The 15,618-nt window shown below is 40.2% G+C and overlaps 1 long non-coding RNA gene and 1 other non-coding gene across 2 annotated transcripts in view; one reads left to right on the forward strand and one right to left on the reverse strand.

The window, feature by feature from the left end:
* Positions 1-1,001: 1,001 nt before the first annotated feature.
* The window catches only part of Gm38790, a 33,817-nt gene continuing 19,200 nt past the window's right edge, over positions 1,002-15,618 (reverse strand). Inside the window, exons 3-4 of the long non-coding RNA XR_868978.1 lie at positions 2,213-2,305; positions 1,002-1,055 (exon numbers count right to left, since the gene is read on the reverse strand). This is a non-coding gene — a long non-coding RNA (predicted gene, 38790). The remainder of the gene's footprint in view (positions 1,056-2,212; positions 2,306-15,618) is intronic.
* Gm23273 lies at positions 10,453-10,587 on the forward strand. Its single transcript, XR_003956621.1, has one exon. It is a non-coding gene; the product is annotated as a small nucleolar RNA SNORA17 (small nucleolar RNA).

The raw sequence follows: 15,618 nt of genomic DNA on the forward strand, positions 1-15,618 counted from the left end.
AGTGGAGTGGAAGGGGTTTGTGCCCCAGATCAAGCCCGGGTAGCCTGCTTCCCTATGTACCGCAGTCTCAAGTTCCGCGCGATTGGATTGGGGCAGGCGCTGTGTTCCACTCACCAGAGGTCTTAGGATCCCGTGGGGAGTCCCGTGTGGGCCCTTGCGGGTGTTGGGCAAGACTCTGCTGGCAAGGTACCCTGGGGCTCGAGTCCCCCTTTTCTTTCTTGATATTGTTTATCTTTCCTGAAATGTCATTAATTTTACCTATGGGATTGACTGCTAGGCTACATGAAGACAGAGTCTTAAAAATACATACACATATATGTCACACATATCAATATATAGATACACATATACAAACACATATATTTATATGTATTACATACATGCATATATACACATACATATATATCTGTATGTCTTAGTCAGGGTTTCTATTCCTGCACAAACATCATGACCAAAAGCAAGTTGGGGAGGATAGGGTTTATTCGGCTTACACTTCCATGCTGCTGTTCATCACCAAAGGAAGTCAGGACTGGAACTCAAACAGGGCAGGAAGCAGGAGCTGATGCAGAGGCTATGGAGGGATGTTCTTTACTGGCTTGCCTCCCCTGGCTTGCTCAGTCTGCTCTCTTATAGAACCCAAGACTACCAGCCCAGAGATGGTCCCACCCCCAAGGGGCCTTTCCCCCTTGATCACTAATTGAAAAAAAATGCCTTACAGCTGGATCTCATGGAGGCATTTCCTCACCTGAAGCTCCTTTTTCTGTGATAACTCCAGCTGTGTCAAGTTGACACAAAACTAGCCAGTACAGTGTATATGTAAAATTCTGCCAATAAGCTAGAATACTACCTGCCTCATTTTAGCTTTCCAATAAATATTTGAGAATTAATAAATGAATACATGTACGCAGATTTTGGTGGTTTTTTTTTTTAATTAGTAATATTTATTCTAGGTCACTGTGTCATTCAGTTCTTACTAGTTTCTCATCCAAGTGAATTAGGAAGGCCAACCCAGAAAAAAAAAAGGTCCTCAATTTCTTTACTTTCATCCTTTGCACCTGGAATTTAGAAAGATTCACTTTAAGTCCAAATACATTCTTATTTAATTTCCTCCCTCTCCTCTTTTTTCCTCCCTCCCTTTCCTCTTCCCTCTTTCCTCCTTCCCTCGCTCCCTTTCTCTGCCCCTACCTTCTTTTCTCACTCCACCCCTCTTTCCTTTCCTCCCTCCCTTCCTTTCTTCCTTCTAAAATAAAAACAAAGTCAGAGTCCTGCAGGCCAGGTCAGCTGCTATCAATGGGTCACAGAGTCTGTGTTGATGAGGCTGTTCTTGGCTTCCAAAGTGGCACCTTCCTCACAAGTTCTAGTTCTTTAGAGTCACAGGTCCTCTTTGGTAGCAGACACTGAGCACTGGAGAATAACACACTCTCAAGTTCTTCCATAAAGCTTTACATGACATCACCTCTTAGTTTTTGAGAATAACTAAACTACCCACCAGCAGTCTATGTGACTTTGGAGAATGATTCAAACTGTCTTCTCCCTGCCAGTTTTTTCATATTTATATTTATAGTTTGCTGGAATTCTGGCTCAATCAAATAAACGCCCCCCCCATCTTCCTCTCCCATCACCTCTCCTGCGGTGATGTTTTACAGGGTGCCTTGGGCGTGAGTGGCAAGGTGACAGTGTAAAATCTGCAGTGAGCCAATCAGTTATGTTTTCCACTGGGATAAGAAACGCTGAGAACATAAATTCAGGGTTTTGAATGTTTCAGTTTGATATATCATGGTTTTTTGTTCCTTGTCAATTTTCATAATGCTGTTTGTTGAAATTGTATCTCTGAGGATGCGCCACTTAACTTGTAGTCTCTGATCCCTTAACACAAATAAGCCCTCCCAAAGCCGACAGTGTGGCTGAGCTACACAGAGGATATCAAGCTCATTGTTAGAAACACATTCCATTGACTGATTCTTCACAGCCCAGACCCTCCAAAGACCTTCGCACATGTGCCGCTGAATAAATATTGATTATACTAATGACAAGAAATATTTTATAAACATGAAATATTTAAAAAGGATAAAACTAGAAGCCTCATTTCAGACAGTGAACAGAGTATTCAATTTATGATTAAAATTTAAAAGACACTTTAGGCAGAAAAGAGAAAAAAAATGATTCCCAAACTAATTATATTAAAATATTTTGAACATTCAAATTTACTTACCATTTATCCAGCAAGCACTTATTAGAAAACTGCTCTGTCTCATGGATTATTTCTCTTGTTGCTGGAAAGCTCTCTGCTCCTAAGGAATTCCATCTGGAGAGGCAGACAGCTAAACTGACAATCACAGTATGGGATGCTAGGTGCTATAACAGACGTACAAAGGTTGTTAGTGTAGCTAGGAAAGGGAGACCAACTCTGCTAAGGTAGGGTAGGCAAGGTGGCAAGTTTTAGCTGACCTTAGGAGTAAAATGGCAGGTTAGGTGGGAGAATAGAAAGAAGTGTGAATTATTCTTTATGCCCAAGCTGTCTGTTGAGAATAGGAAGCATCTTGGATAGACTGCAGATTAATAGTTAATTGAGCCATGTTTTGAAATGAGCCTGGAGCAGGAGAGAAGGCGCACGGAGAGGATTTGGATGCTTTTGTAAAGAGGTTTTGTGTTCCTTGTTGAGCTCTGAACTAGCCACTTCAGTGGTGGGATCTGACAAAGGCATACAGATGACTGGATTATAGGATTAGAACATGGGAGTGTGGATGCTGAGCAAAAACAGGCATGATGGGTGGAGAGACGAATCAGTCAGAAAAGCAGTTGCTCATGTTGGGTCCTTAGGACCCATACCAAAGCTGAGCTTGGTGGTATAACCTGTGATCCCTGTATTCAGAAGGCTGAAACAGAATGATCTGGGTGGCTCCTAAGCCAGACAGTCCAGTCAAACATTGAGTTCCAGGTTCAGTGAAAGACCCTATCTCAAAAATAGGGTAGAAGCCAGTCTTGGCTGCACATACCTTTAATCCCAGCATTCAGGAAGCAGAGGTCAAACAGATCAGGGGGAGTCAAGGAATCCATTTTGGCCAGCCTGGTCTATATAGTGAGTTCCAGGCCAGCCAGTTCTGCATAGTGAGGTTAGTAACAAATGGGATCAAATAGGGGTCAGTTTACAGTGATCTAAGCCAGAATGGGTAACAACTGTGTAAGTCTATGGGGTATCCATTAAAAGGAAATGATTGAGAAACTATGTATTTGAAACCAAATACAAATTCTTGGTGGAAACTGTGTAATGAAGAGTCCTGACTTGAGGGTAATTTCCTTTCTAATATATCTTCTTTGGGCTGAAGAATCAATTACTGACAATGAAATAACAGGCATCAGTTACTCCTTCAACCTCATATTCTTTAAAATATAAACACTATTAACATTTTTGTTTACAATTATGCTTTCAGAGATTACATAATTATATATAATTATATATTATATATATGAATATATGTGAATTAATTTGTCTCTAATATTTTTTGCTTACCATTTTGGGGTGATGTTCCTTTCAGTTTGTATAGGCCCTGCTTTTTGGTCTCTCTGACGGATCATTATTCAACTGTTTGTTGAATCTATCACCCTTTGATGAATATTATTGTTTTCTGTTTTCCTCCATTGCACAGAATGCTAAAATCAACATCTTTACCTAGTCATGTCCATATTGGGATATGATTAATTCCTTAAAGTGATGCAAGGGTCAAATGTATGCAAATTTACATTATTAGCACCTTCTCCCAGTATTACTCTCTGGATTTATATTCCTGCTCACAATAAACTGGGTACTTGAAAAATCATAGCTTGTTATTGAATTAAACCTTATACAGAACTATCATGATTCAAGTGCTCTGTATAAAAACTCCTCACGGAAGCAGTTCCTGCAGAGTCCCCACTGCCTCCACTCCTACTGAAACTGTATTGAAGAAGCTGATGTCAACAGAACATTCTTTACTGTTCCTTTTGTTGTTTTATGTGCTAATTTTTTATTTTTATAATCTATTCACTATCTGCTTTACAAGCATAAGAGTTGCTAGAAATGTAGAGACGGGGGGTGAGAGAATCTACAAACCAGCTTTCTCAGTGTATAGGTGAACACAGAAGATCACAGTCAGAAAGGCTGGCTTTCCCAGGTGCTCGCTGTGCCCCTGGGAACATTAGTTTGCTTCGTCCTGATTGTCTCTGCAGCTAGCTATCAGAATCTGTCCTGCATTCTGAAAGTTTGTTTCTCTAACTATTTTTTATTTCCAAATCCCAAGCCCTCCTTATGTTCCCCAGTTCTTATTTCCACTATAGACATACAATATTGTGCCTAAATCTTTTTGAGATTTGTCCAGTGAATTAGAGACTCCGGGCATTATTATAATGAGTTCTAACACCATAGTTATAATAAAATATAAATACTGCTATTAAATGCCTCTGGTGATAGATGAAGATACATGATATATTTCTAAAACATTCTCTTAAAATATGTTTATTTGTGTTGGAGGGCAGAGTCAGAGGAGAGTCTTTTTGAGACAAGTGAGAGTCTTAGGCTTGGCAGCAAGCATCTTCATCTGGGAAGTCATCTCAACCCTAAGATGTCCTAACTGGACTTCTTGTTTTGTTTATTATTTTCTTTTAATTTTTAATTTCTTTTTGTTTGTATACATATGTGCTTGCTTACATAAATTTATGTGCATCACCTGTATGCAAGTGCCCACAGAGGCCATCAGAGGGCATAGGATTTCCTAGAACTGGTATTATATGCAGTTGTGAACTGCCATGTGGGTGTGGGGAGCCAAACCTGGGTCCTCTTCAAGAACAATCAATACTTTTAACTGCTTTACAGGCCCAAGATATTCTTGAGAAAAACAGGGTTTGGGGTTGAAAGAAAGACCTGAATCTAATATAAACAAAAGCACTACACAGAATTATTAATATATATACACTCAGAGGAACATGCAAAGTGGTCAAAGGATAAAGCCAGCTAAATACAGACAGAGTCAAATATAAAACACAGATATTCTAATTATTTCAAGAAGTTATACTAGAAACGGAATTCAGATGTTCATGGAGACTTAAATGCAATGTATTTTGATCATTACTTGAGTATAAACAGATTGTACAGGTACAATTATACAGATTATAAATAGATTATGCCAGTAGGCTTGCCTTTATTGAGAGCATATTCTGACTGATTTTCAGGTATCTAACTTGAAGCTCAGGCATCCTAAAGAACCAAGCTGCTTTTCTCTTTTCTTTCTTCTATAACAACAAGATTTAAGATCTTATCACCTTGCTAACTGTATACTCAAATGAAAACTGAACTTGTAAGGAACTGGAATTTTTGGCAACTGAGTTGGGGATGTGTGTATGATGGTAGAGAGAGGAAGGCTTTCAGTGCTTACCAAGTGTATTAGGCAAGGTTCTCTAGAGTCAGAACTTACGAAATGTCTCTTTATATAAGGAAAATTATTGGAATGACTTGCAGTCTGCAGTCCAATCAACTTTACAATAGGCAGCTGTGAATGGAAAGTCTAGTAATATAGTAGTTGCTCAGTTCCATGAAGCTAGGTGTTTTAGCTGGTTTTCTGTATAAGCTGGAATCCTGAAGAAGAGGGTTCCAACAGATATGCTGGCAAGTACTTGCAAGCAGCAGCAGCAGCAGCAGCAGCAGCAGGAGGAGGAGGAGGAGGAGGAGGAGGAGGAGGAGGAGGAGGAGGAGGAGGAGAAGGAGAAGAAGAAGAAGAAGAAGAAGAAGAAGAAGAAGAAGAAGAAGAAGAAGAAGAAGAAGAAGAAGAAGAAGAAAAGTCCTCTTTCTTCTATTGTTCATATGTAGGCCTTCAGCAGAAAGTATTTCCCAGATTAAAGGTGTGTACCACAATGCCTGGGTATAACTTAATCTTTACTTGGAAGTTGCTCTGTCCCAGGCTGGCCTGGAACTCAGAGATCTGCTTGCCTCTATCTTCTGGAATTAAAGGCATATACCACCTTGTCTGGGCCTAAGCTTTTCATGTTCACTATGCATCAAGATCGGGATCAAAAGCCTGTGACTTCCAGCCTCAAGATGTGGATCACACTCATGCCCTCCACTTCTGGATTGTATTTCATTCAAGAAATAATCAAGTTGACGACAACTGGGAATAGCCATCACACCAAGGCTTTCCTGTTGGAAGACAACTGTTTCCCTAGTGACATCTTCCGCAGGATGATTGAGCTCAGGGCCTTCTGAGACATTTAGCAGTATGTTTTAGTTGAATACTGGGCAGCCCTAGGCATTGCTGAACACTTAATAACCTCATGAAGGGTCCATTGCCACACACACTGTCTTAGGGTATCTGCAATAAATTTCCTGTGTCATCAATACTGCACAATCCTTGAGGAAACATTGATTTAAGTGTGATTTATTTTTTACTTATCCACAGTAAAATGGTCTAGTTAAAACTAAACAGAATACTAAACCATCAGGGAATACTTCTCAAATACCAAGTATATTTACCTGACATATGGTTTCCTTGGTAACCCATGGAACATCAACCAGGAGTGGCTGTGAATATCTACTTACAGAGATGGAAACAGGTGGTATGATAGCTCAAGGTTTCTTCTCTACATGGGTGAAATAAACTGAAGGGTTGAAACCAGCTAGCTTGTATACCTATGTGAAGAAAAATGAAGTAGTAGAGATAGGAGCCTGCCTATTACATAGGTCTATGCTTATGGGTTTAGAAGAATTATATACTTTATACAAATACTTATTAGTGGGGCTAGAGAAATGGCTCAGTAGATGAAGTACTTGCCATGTAAGGGTGAGGACTGCAGTTAAAGCTCCCAAGACCTAAATAAATGCCAGGGGAATGTGGTTTTCAGCCTATGGAAATCCCAAGAGCAAGCTGGTTAGCAAGACTATCGCATACAGTGATCCCTAGATTTACCAAGAGTCCATGGCTCAACATATAAGTTGGAAAGTGGTCAACAAAGGCAGCTGATGTCAACCTCAGGTCTTCATATGCACCCATGCACCTGCACATATATGAACATGCAAAATGCACACAAGCCATACAATATACACTGACACAACAAATGAAAATAAATAAAATACTCACTAGTCAGAGATCTCCTAAAACTGCCTGTGGATTTCACTAGATTAGATATGTACATGCGTTTTAATACATTTTAAAATGATTTCTTGCATGAGCAACCAAAATATTCACCCTAGAAAATAACATTCTATGAGAAAAATCTATTAGAATAATGTTTATTAAACATAGCAAAAAATGGACACAGGGCTTCTCAATGTCTGAAGGCAGATTTTGATTGTTTATGCCAATATGACCGATTTGAATACAAGCACTCTATCTCTGTCTCTCTCTGTCTCTGTTTCTCTCTCTCTCTCTCTCTCTCTCTCTCTCTCACACACACACACACACACACACACACACACACACACACAGGGCAATGGGAGAATTATTGACAGTAGGGACAAAAATGTGAAAGTTGGAGCCTAAAGAACTGAGGCAAAGTCACAAGCTCCGGAGTAAGAATATTAAGAAAGTAGGAACTTCAATCTTAAAGATTTCCTTTCTAGCTGCTTTGAGTATCTATAAGGGATTTTCCAACTTACCCCTTATATGATGGAGTGTGCAGCTTAATTCTGACCTGTGATGGTGCTTCAGGTTTGGGGATTATATGAGAATGGCTACACTAACTCTGTTCTATGCAGAAAGAAGCATGGAGAGTTTAGTCTTTTTGTTCTTCAGGAAATTGACTGGAACTAGCTTGGGGGCCAGTGCTTGCTTGTCAATCCTGCTCTTTCTTTTCAAGACAATACATCTGTTTTTCTCTTCTTAGCCCCTGGCTAACAAGTGATCTCTAAGTTGGCAAACAACAAAAATATGTACAGCAAAGAGTTCAATGATGTTAAACCTACACAAAGAAGTGCTTTTCCTGTAAGGACCATGTTTAAATAACAGCTTAATAATGTACAGTTTATTCTAAAGAAGATGAGATCAAACATGGAATTTTTCAATAGTTTTAAAAGTATTTACTGTGGTGTCTTAGTGAAAAGTATCCCTCTCTGTCTTTTTTTTTTTTTAAACAAAAGAACAAATGTTATCTAAAATATTTTAAAAACTAGAACAAGAACAAAGCTGCAACCTGGAAACTCTTTGAAGATAGTAGGCATATGGAATTCTTTGTACCTTATGAAGTCACTGTTTGTCCATATCGGATCAGCATCATCTGACATGCTGGCTACAAACTTTCAACACTCAAGCATTAAGTCTTACTGTGTTATGACTCTGAAGAGACACCACAAACAAGGCAACTCCTGGCAAAGGAAGCATTTAACTGGGTCGGTTAACAGTTTCAGAGGCTTAGTTGTTATCATCATGGCAGGGAGCATGGTGGCATGCCACCACAGTGTCCTATCAAATGTCTATTTGTCAGCAAGTGCCACTAAGTGCATGTGCCCTGTGCCGGTGCTCACTTAGTGGTGTGGCGCATTTGTTCATGGATCCTGAGATTTTGCCCATTCTGTTGTCTTCCCATCTCCCTACTGAATTCCATCCCATCTTTGTTTCACCAAATAGTAATGTTAAGAGACAGAAGGAAGAAATTTGAACAATTCATGAGAAATGTGGCAGATTCATGACAACTATAAAAGGAAATTTGCACAGCTGAGAGTCCTAGCAAATAGTGTGGGTCTCAGAGTAACAAAACAATCCCTGGGCCCTAAAGTGAGGACTGTTGTGACAATGGTACTCCCACAGAGGCTGCCTACCCCACCACACCAGTTAACAACACAACAGAAACTTTCCTTCCAGTGTCCTCTATAACAGGCTGTCTCTCCATATGAAGTAAAGGAGAAATTCTTTCTGATTCTGAAAGCAGGTGAAGAGGAGACTAGAGTCTAATTTCATATGAAGAGTGAATATTAAATATTTCTCTGAAAGAGAGAATTGCTAAGATAATGAAATCTGTCATCTTGAATTTTGGAGAGAAGCAATTAGATCTACCAGAAAGATATGAACAATGTTGGATACAAGCCTCCTTAGCTTGCCAATGTCTGACCCTGTCTCTCTTACAAATTCCTATGTTAATATCCTAGTGCACTAGATGATGAAATAGAAAGTGAGACCTTGGAAGGTGATTAGGTCCTAGCATGATCAGGTCCAAGCACAATGGAAGCAGAGACTTTTAATAGAATTCTGAAAAAAAAAAAAAAAAAAAAAAAAAGCCCCAGCGTCTTGCTCAGTACTCCAGCCAACTTCAGTAAGGAGATCATTCTTCCACGAAGAAGTAAGTCCCCAGCAGATGACAGATCTGAAATCACTTTAACCATTGAGCTTCCTAGCCTTTGGACCTGTGAGAAATGACTTTCTGCTGCTGGTTAGTTACTATGCTGGGGTAGTTCATTATAGAAGCCCTTATTGTTTGCTTAGCATCTTTTCAATGGGAAAATAGTCTTAGTGAGGGTGTTTTCAGCATAAGGGTAACCACTACTCTGTGTGCAATTGGTAGCACATAAACAGGACACTAGTGCATATCTAATGACTTCTTTTGTGATTGGGTTACCTCACTAAGGATGATATCCTCCAGATACATCCATTTGTCCATAAATCCATTGTTTTTAATAGCTGAGTAGTACTCCATTGTGTAAATGTACCACATTTTCTGTATCCATTCTTCTGTTGGAACAAAATACCCATGAAAGGAGTTACAGAGACAAAGTTTGGAGCTAAGACGAAAGGATGGACTATTCAGAGACTACTCCACCCAGGGATCCATCCCATAATCAGCCACCAAACCCAGATACTATTGCATATGCCAAAAAGATTTTGCTGAAGGGGCCCTGTTATAGCTGCCTCATATGAGGCTATGCCAGTACCTGGCAAATACAGAAGTGGATGCTCACAGTCATCTATAGGATGGAACACAGGGCCCCCAATGGAGAAGCTAGAGAAAGTACCCAAGGAGTTAAAGGGGTCTGCAACCCCATAGGTGGAACAACAATATGAACTAACCAGTACCCCCAGAGCTCATATCTCTAGCTGCATATGTAGCAGAAGATGGCCTAGTTGGCCATCACTGAGAAGAGAGGCCCCTTGGTATTGCAAACTTTATATGCCCCAGTACAGAAGAATACCAGGACCAAGAAGTGGGAGTGGGTGGGTAGGGGAGAAGGGTAGAGGGAGGGTATAGGGAACTTTCGGGATAGCATTTGAAATGTATATAAAAAATATCTAATAAAAAAGTTAAACAAACAAACAAACAAACAGGACACTAGACTGTTTTCATGCAAGAGCTTTAGATTAGAGCAGTAATAGGCCACTGGGTGCTTGGGCTGCAAATGGGATTTCTAAGTACATAATGAGAGGAATGTATTTTAAGAATCCTGGAAACATGAAATCACTAGATTAAGACCTTTACTATGTTTAAAAAGAAAGGCAGAGACCTGTCGCCCTAGAGGCATTAGGTGTGGCTGCTGTATCACATATGCATTGGTAGGTGGCAGAGAGAAGAGAGGCTATGTACTACACACCCAGTGTTCTGATCCATGAACATCTGAAAGATTAGTAGCCTAACCATTCCCTTAAAAAAAGCGAGCCTAAAATGATCGCCAGACTGATGTCATGCAGGCATGGATAGGGAGCTAGCCTGGGATGACTACCAGTCTGGCACTGCCTATGGGAGGGCAGACCATGACCAAGATGATCCCTGCTCAGTGCTATGATGTACAAGTAGGGTGCAGCATTCCTAAGACAACTCCTGAGATGACCTCAGATACTTAAAGACTCTGGGCACCACTAAAAGGCACAAGTAAGTGGTGGAGAATCAGAAGAGAAAGAGAAACAGAAGGATGTGGGCACAATGCAGACAGGCAGAACTGCACACTTGAGGGTAATGAGGATTGGCCTGATGTGAGTAGATGGTCATGCCACCTTGGGCCATAGTGGGGTTTTGGCTTGTGCTGCTATCAGGGTCCATGTCTGGGTCCATGGCCCTGAAGCAGCAGGGGTCTTTTGCCACCAAAGGCCAGGCAGATATCATTAGTCTGGGCTGCCACATGGAGACATGTCAATGTCTGAGGGCTGTGCAGAACTGTCCCTACCCCTTACCTGGGCATCATGGGAGAGCTGGCCCTGGGGCATAAAAACAGGAGAACAGACCCTGCCCATAGCCAGCTACAGTAATTGGGAGAGTAGGCCTTGTACATTATGGGAGTTGTAGGTGAGATGGTCCCAAGGACATGAGCATGGGAGATCTGGCTCTACAACTCATCTTCCATGCAGTAGCATAAGTGATGGAGAGACACTATCCTCCCTCCTCCCCCTCACCTATGGCTGGTGGGATACAGGTCCCTAGGATCATAAAAGCAGGAGAGCTGGCCCTGCCCTTAACCTGCTGCAGCACTCAGAGAGCAGGCCCTGCTTCTCATCCAAATAGCACAGTAGAGCTGATTCTGGTGGCTGGGGTACCAGTGACCTGGCCCTGAGGTTGTGAGAATTGTAGAACCAGCCTTGCCTCTTGTCTTCTGTGCACTGGCAATGGTGAGGAAGAGATTCCTTCCCCTCCCTTTGCCCCTGCCACCAGTGGTGGGATGGGGTCCTGAGAGCAGGAGAGCTGTCCTTGTCCTTCACCTGTTACAGAATTTGGGAAAGCAGGCCCTGTAACTCACCTGAGAAGCACATTAGAGCTGACCCTGGATGTGGGAGTTGCAGGTGAGCCAAGTCAGAGGGTATAGGTTTAGGAGAAGCAGCCCTGCCTTGTGTCTGCTGGGCAGTGGTGAGAATGAGGGAGAGACACCCTCCTCCCCTCCCTTGTCCCTTGGCATCTATGGTAGGTGAGAGAACATGAGCATGGAAGAACTAGCCATGTCCCTTACCGGCTGCAACACTTGGGAGAGCAGGCCTACACCTTATTTACATAGTACAGCAGGGTAGAGCTGGTCCTGGTTGCAGGATTTGTGAGTGAACCTGCCCTGAGGGTATGAGAGTTGGTGGGCTAACCAGTTCAGATACTTCTCAGTCCCAGATCCAGGGCTTTGAATTGGCCCACCCTAACATCTACCCCATGGATGAACTTCCAGAGTGCATAAAGAGGCTGGTCCTACAGATCCAAAACTACAGGGTCTCCATGACAAAGGGCCACAACAAGATATCTGAGAGGAGTCCCAGTGAGGTTTCAGTTTTGATAGTATAGCAGAAGCCAGAGGAATTATATCAAACCTATGAGTAATTGGAATGATCATTTGCAAGCAAAGAAGTGTGGACAAAAGGGCATACTGTGGGACACACTGTGGCACACTACTGCTTCCACAATGAGCTTTTTTCCCTCTGTTGCAGGTTAGTTTTCAAGTGGAGGATGTGTTCAGGGGGAGGATGAGTGGGGTTGTGGTGCACAATGTGAAGTTCACTTAGAATCAACAAAGAGTTAAAGAAAAGAAAGCCAGAGGGAGGCAGTTATATGGGGCCAGATAGAAAACTCGCAGAAAGGGGTTCACTGTGTGGAGGGGAGTCAAGAATGTGAACTTTTACCTTTAATGGCTAACACAACTACCTCTGCAGCCCAACGCTTGACCTGTGAAGAAGATGAGAAATGGATAGAAGTGATGATGATGTTACTTGGCATAAGGAGTAAAATCACTTATTTGGGAGTAAATGGACTGAGAGGAATGGGGAAAGATGAGCAGAGTGAGGATTTGCTCAGTCAGTGCTGCCCTCACCTCTGGGTAGACAGTCAACCCCCAGGGCTGACTCTAATGATTATGTAGTAAGGTGAGAAATGTTGTTCTCTAAAGAGTTGGCACTCCCATTACTCTATCAGAGGCAAGTGTGTCAATTGGCATTTCACCTATGTAAGGATACTCATAAGAATACTAAGTATGAACCTTTGGAGAACACAAAAAATTGACAGTAAAGGAGATCATCTATTCTCCATAAAGAAAAAAGCAACAGGAAGTCAGAGAGTCAGAGAGAAGAGGAAAAAGAGATACAAGAGGAAGTAGTCTTGACTCATAATGGACACTATGTAAAAGGAACTGTTGCAAGGGAACTGAATGGAAAACACAAGGAAGGAAATGTTTTCAGGTATCTTCACACTCCAGAATTCAATTTCGAATGATGACTTTGTATGTAGTATGCTTTCATCATGCATCTATGCCCTCCATTCTCCTTCAACATTGATGGCAACTCAATGTCCTTGTTTGTAGAAATTTACACATAGTAAACTCAAGTTTTTAGAAAAAGTCTCTTTACACTTAACTACTTCAGGTGATTTGGGAGTTTGAGTCAAAATTGACATAGGCACCAAGATTATCTTAGATTTGTTGACTTGTGGCATTGCTCATTGACTCATAACTTCAACCAAACTCTTAGAAATAAAACTAGAATCATGAGATGCAATGTATTGCTAGCTGTCTATGATGCTTCCTAAGTGGGATATATCTTAATTATTCTTGAGTAGTTTGAAACTATCTGTCTCAGTTAGGGTTTCTATTGCTGTGGTAAAACACAATGATCAATAGCAACTTGGAGGGAAGAAAAGGCTTTACTTTACTCAGGGAAGTCAGGACAGGAACTTGGAGGCAAAAGCAAAACTGATTCCATAGAAGACTGATGCTTAATGGCTTGATTCTCATGGTTTTCTCAGGTATGACTCATGATTACCTGCCCAGGGGAGGGATTGCCTCCCACATCAATCACCAATAACCAAACCAAACCAACGAACCAACCAATCAACCAACCAATCAACCAACAAACCAACCAACTAAACAAACAAACAACCAAAAAAAAAAAAAAAAAAAAAACAGAAAATGACCTATAGACTTCCCTACAGGCCAATCCTATGGAGTATTTTTTTTTTTTAATATTCCTCTTCACAAATGACTATAGCTTGTGCCAAGCTGACATACAATTAACCAGCATAACCACCATGCTCTCTGGATTGATATCCTTGGTCAGAACAACTTGGTATTGTCTGAAGTCTGTGTATGAAGGTGTCTGAATATTATAACATGTAATCATTATCCTAACTTCCTTTATCAGTGGGGAAAAATATAGGGGCAAAGTGAATTCTGAATAAGTAGAAAAAGAAGCAGTCAGAACAACTGGATTCTAATCTTTGTGTGATGCTGACTATTCAATCCTCTGCCACTGGCTTTGACATCTTAGTTGCCAGGTTTATAGAACAAGATTATTGGATTTGACCATTTCTAACAAAACCTCATTTTCTAAATATTTATAAATGTTTGAGAATGTGACTGAGTCACATACTATTTTGAAGCTTAACAACAATACTCCAAGGTTGTATTAATATTCCCAAATAATCTGAAGCAGTTTGTCAAGTTTTATCTAAAACAAAATTTAATGTATTTATTTTAATCTCAATATAATTAAAGCACATGAATTAAAAATCACATCTGAGTTTGATCAGTAATGGTGTATAAATGAAATTTAACCATCTTTGAAAGTGATCAATTCCCTCAGTTCTTCCAAAAATATTACATGAAAACAATTAGTTAATTATTATAATAACAACAATATTGCCTAAATTTGCAAGATAAAGTATAATTTGAAAGGATAGCAATATTCTTTTAGAAAAACTCAGTAAAAATTTTTAAACAATGCACATAAAATATTCATTAGAATCAGTCATGAATTAAAACAAGAAATGTTTTTGTTTATCTGAATGGAAAAGCCTAAATAAAATAATATTTATGAGTTCTGATGAAAACACTGAGACAATATGTGCATGTGCAGCAAGAGAAATACAAAGTAGAACAAACAGATGTGGGATTATTAACAATCAAAGGAAAAAATTAAAACCATGACTCACAGATTTTGACCTTCATCATCTTCAGCAGAATTTGGGTGTAGTTAATATGAATCAGCAAAGATGGGGAACTTATGTCCCCCAAAACATACATACATACACACACACACACACAAACTATATATACAAGGTATTATGGTCAGAGCAGTACAAAGACTAAATGACATACCCTAATAATTCCCTAATATTAGAAACTGTTTGGCTAAGCATGAGTCACAGTATATTTAGCTGAATTTGTATTTATTATCAACAAATGGAAACAACTTAAATAATTGTTTAAAATTAATATTTATTTGTTTAAAATTAAATAAAAAGTGACAATTTTTACAATAGTACAAATATAAAGTATATCTAGGAATAAGCAAAAATAAGATCATTAGTGAAAAGTATAGAACTTTTTGAGACACTAAGGAGAATGTCAATCATGAAGGAATGTGAGACGTTGGTAGATTGAAAGTCATGATACCTAGAAGATATCTGTCTACATATTAAGCAAAAGTCTATTTTTAAATTGATCTCATTTTACTTTATCCCTGCTACAAATTGGAGGAGAACAAAGAGATAAAGTGTTGATAAAGATGCTGATGGACCTGCTTTTAAAGATGCAAGGATGTGCCCTGCAGTACCTGACGTCCTGATGTTCCTGCTTGCTGGTCATCTGACTCATGAAGCAGCATCAGCAGCTTAGAAAAGGAATCCAGACTCATGACGTCTTGATGTACAGCAGAAGCAACACTGCTGGGCAGTGGGAAAATAGATGCTAAACCTTTGCCATCATTCTGGAGA

The sequence above is a fragment of the Mus musculus genome, chromosome 6, assembly GCF_000001635.26.
Source record: "Mus musculus strain C57BL/6J chromosome 6, GRCm38.p6 C57BL/6J".
NCBI lineage: Eukaryota > Metazoa > Chordata > Mammalia > Rodentia > Muridae > Mus > Mus musculus.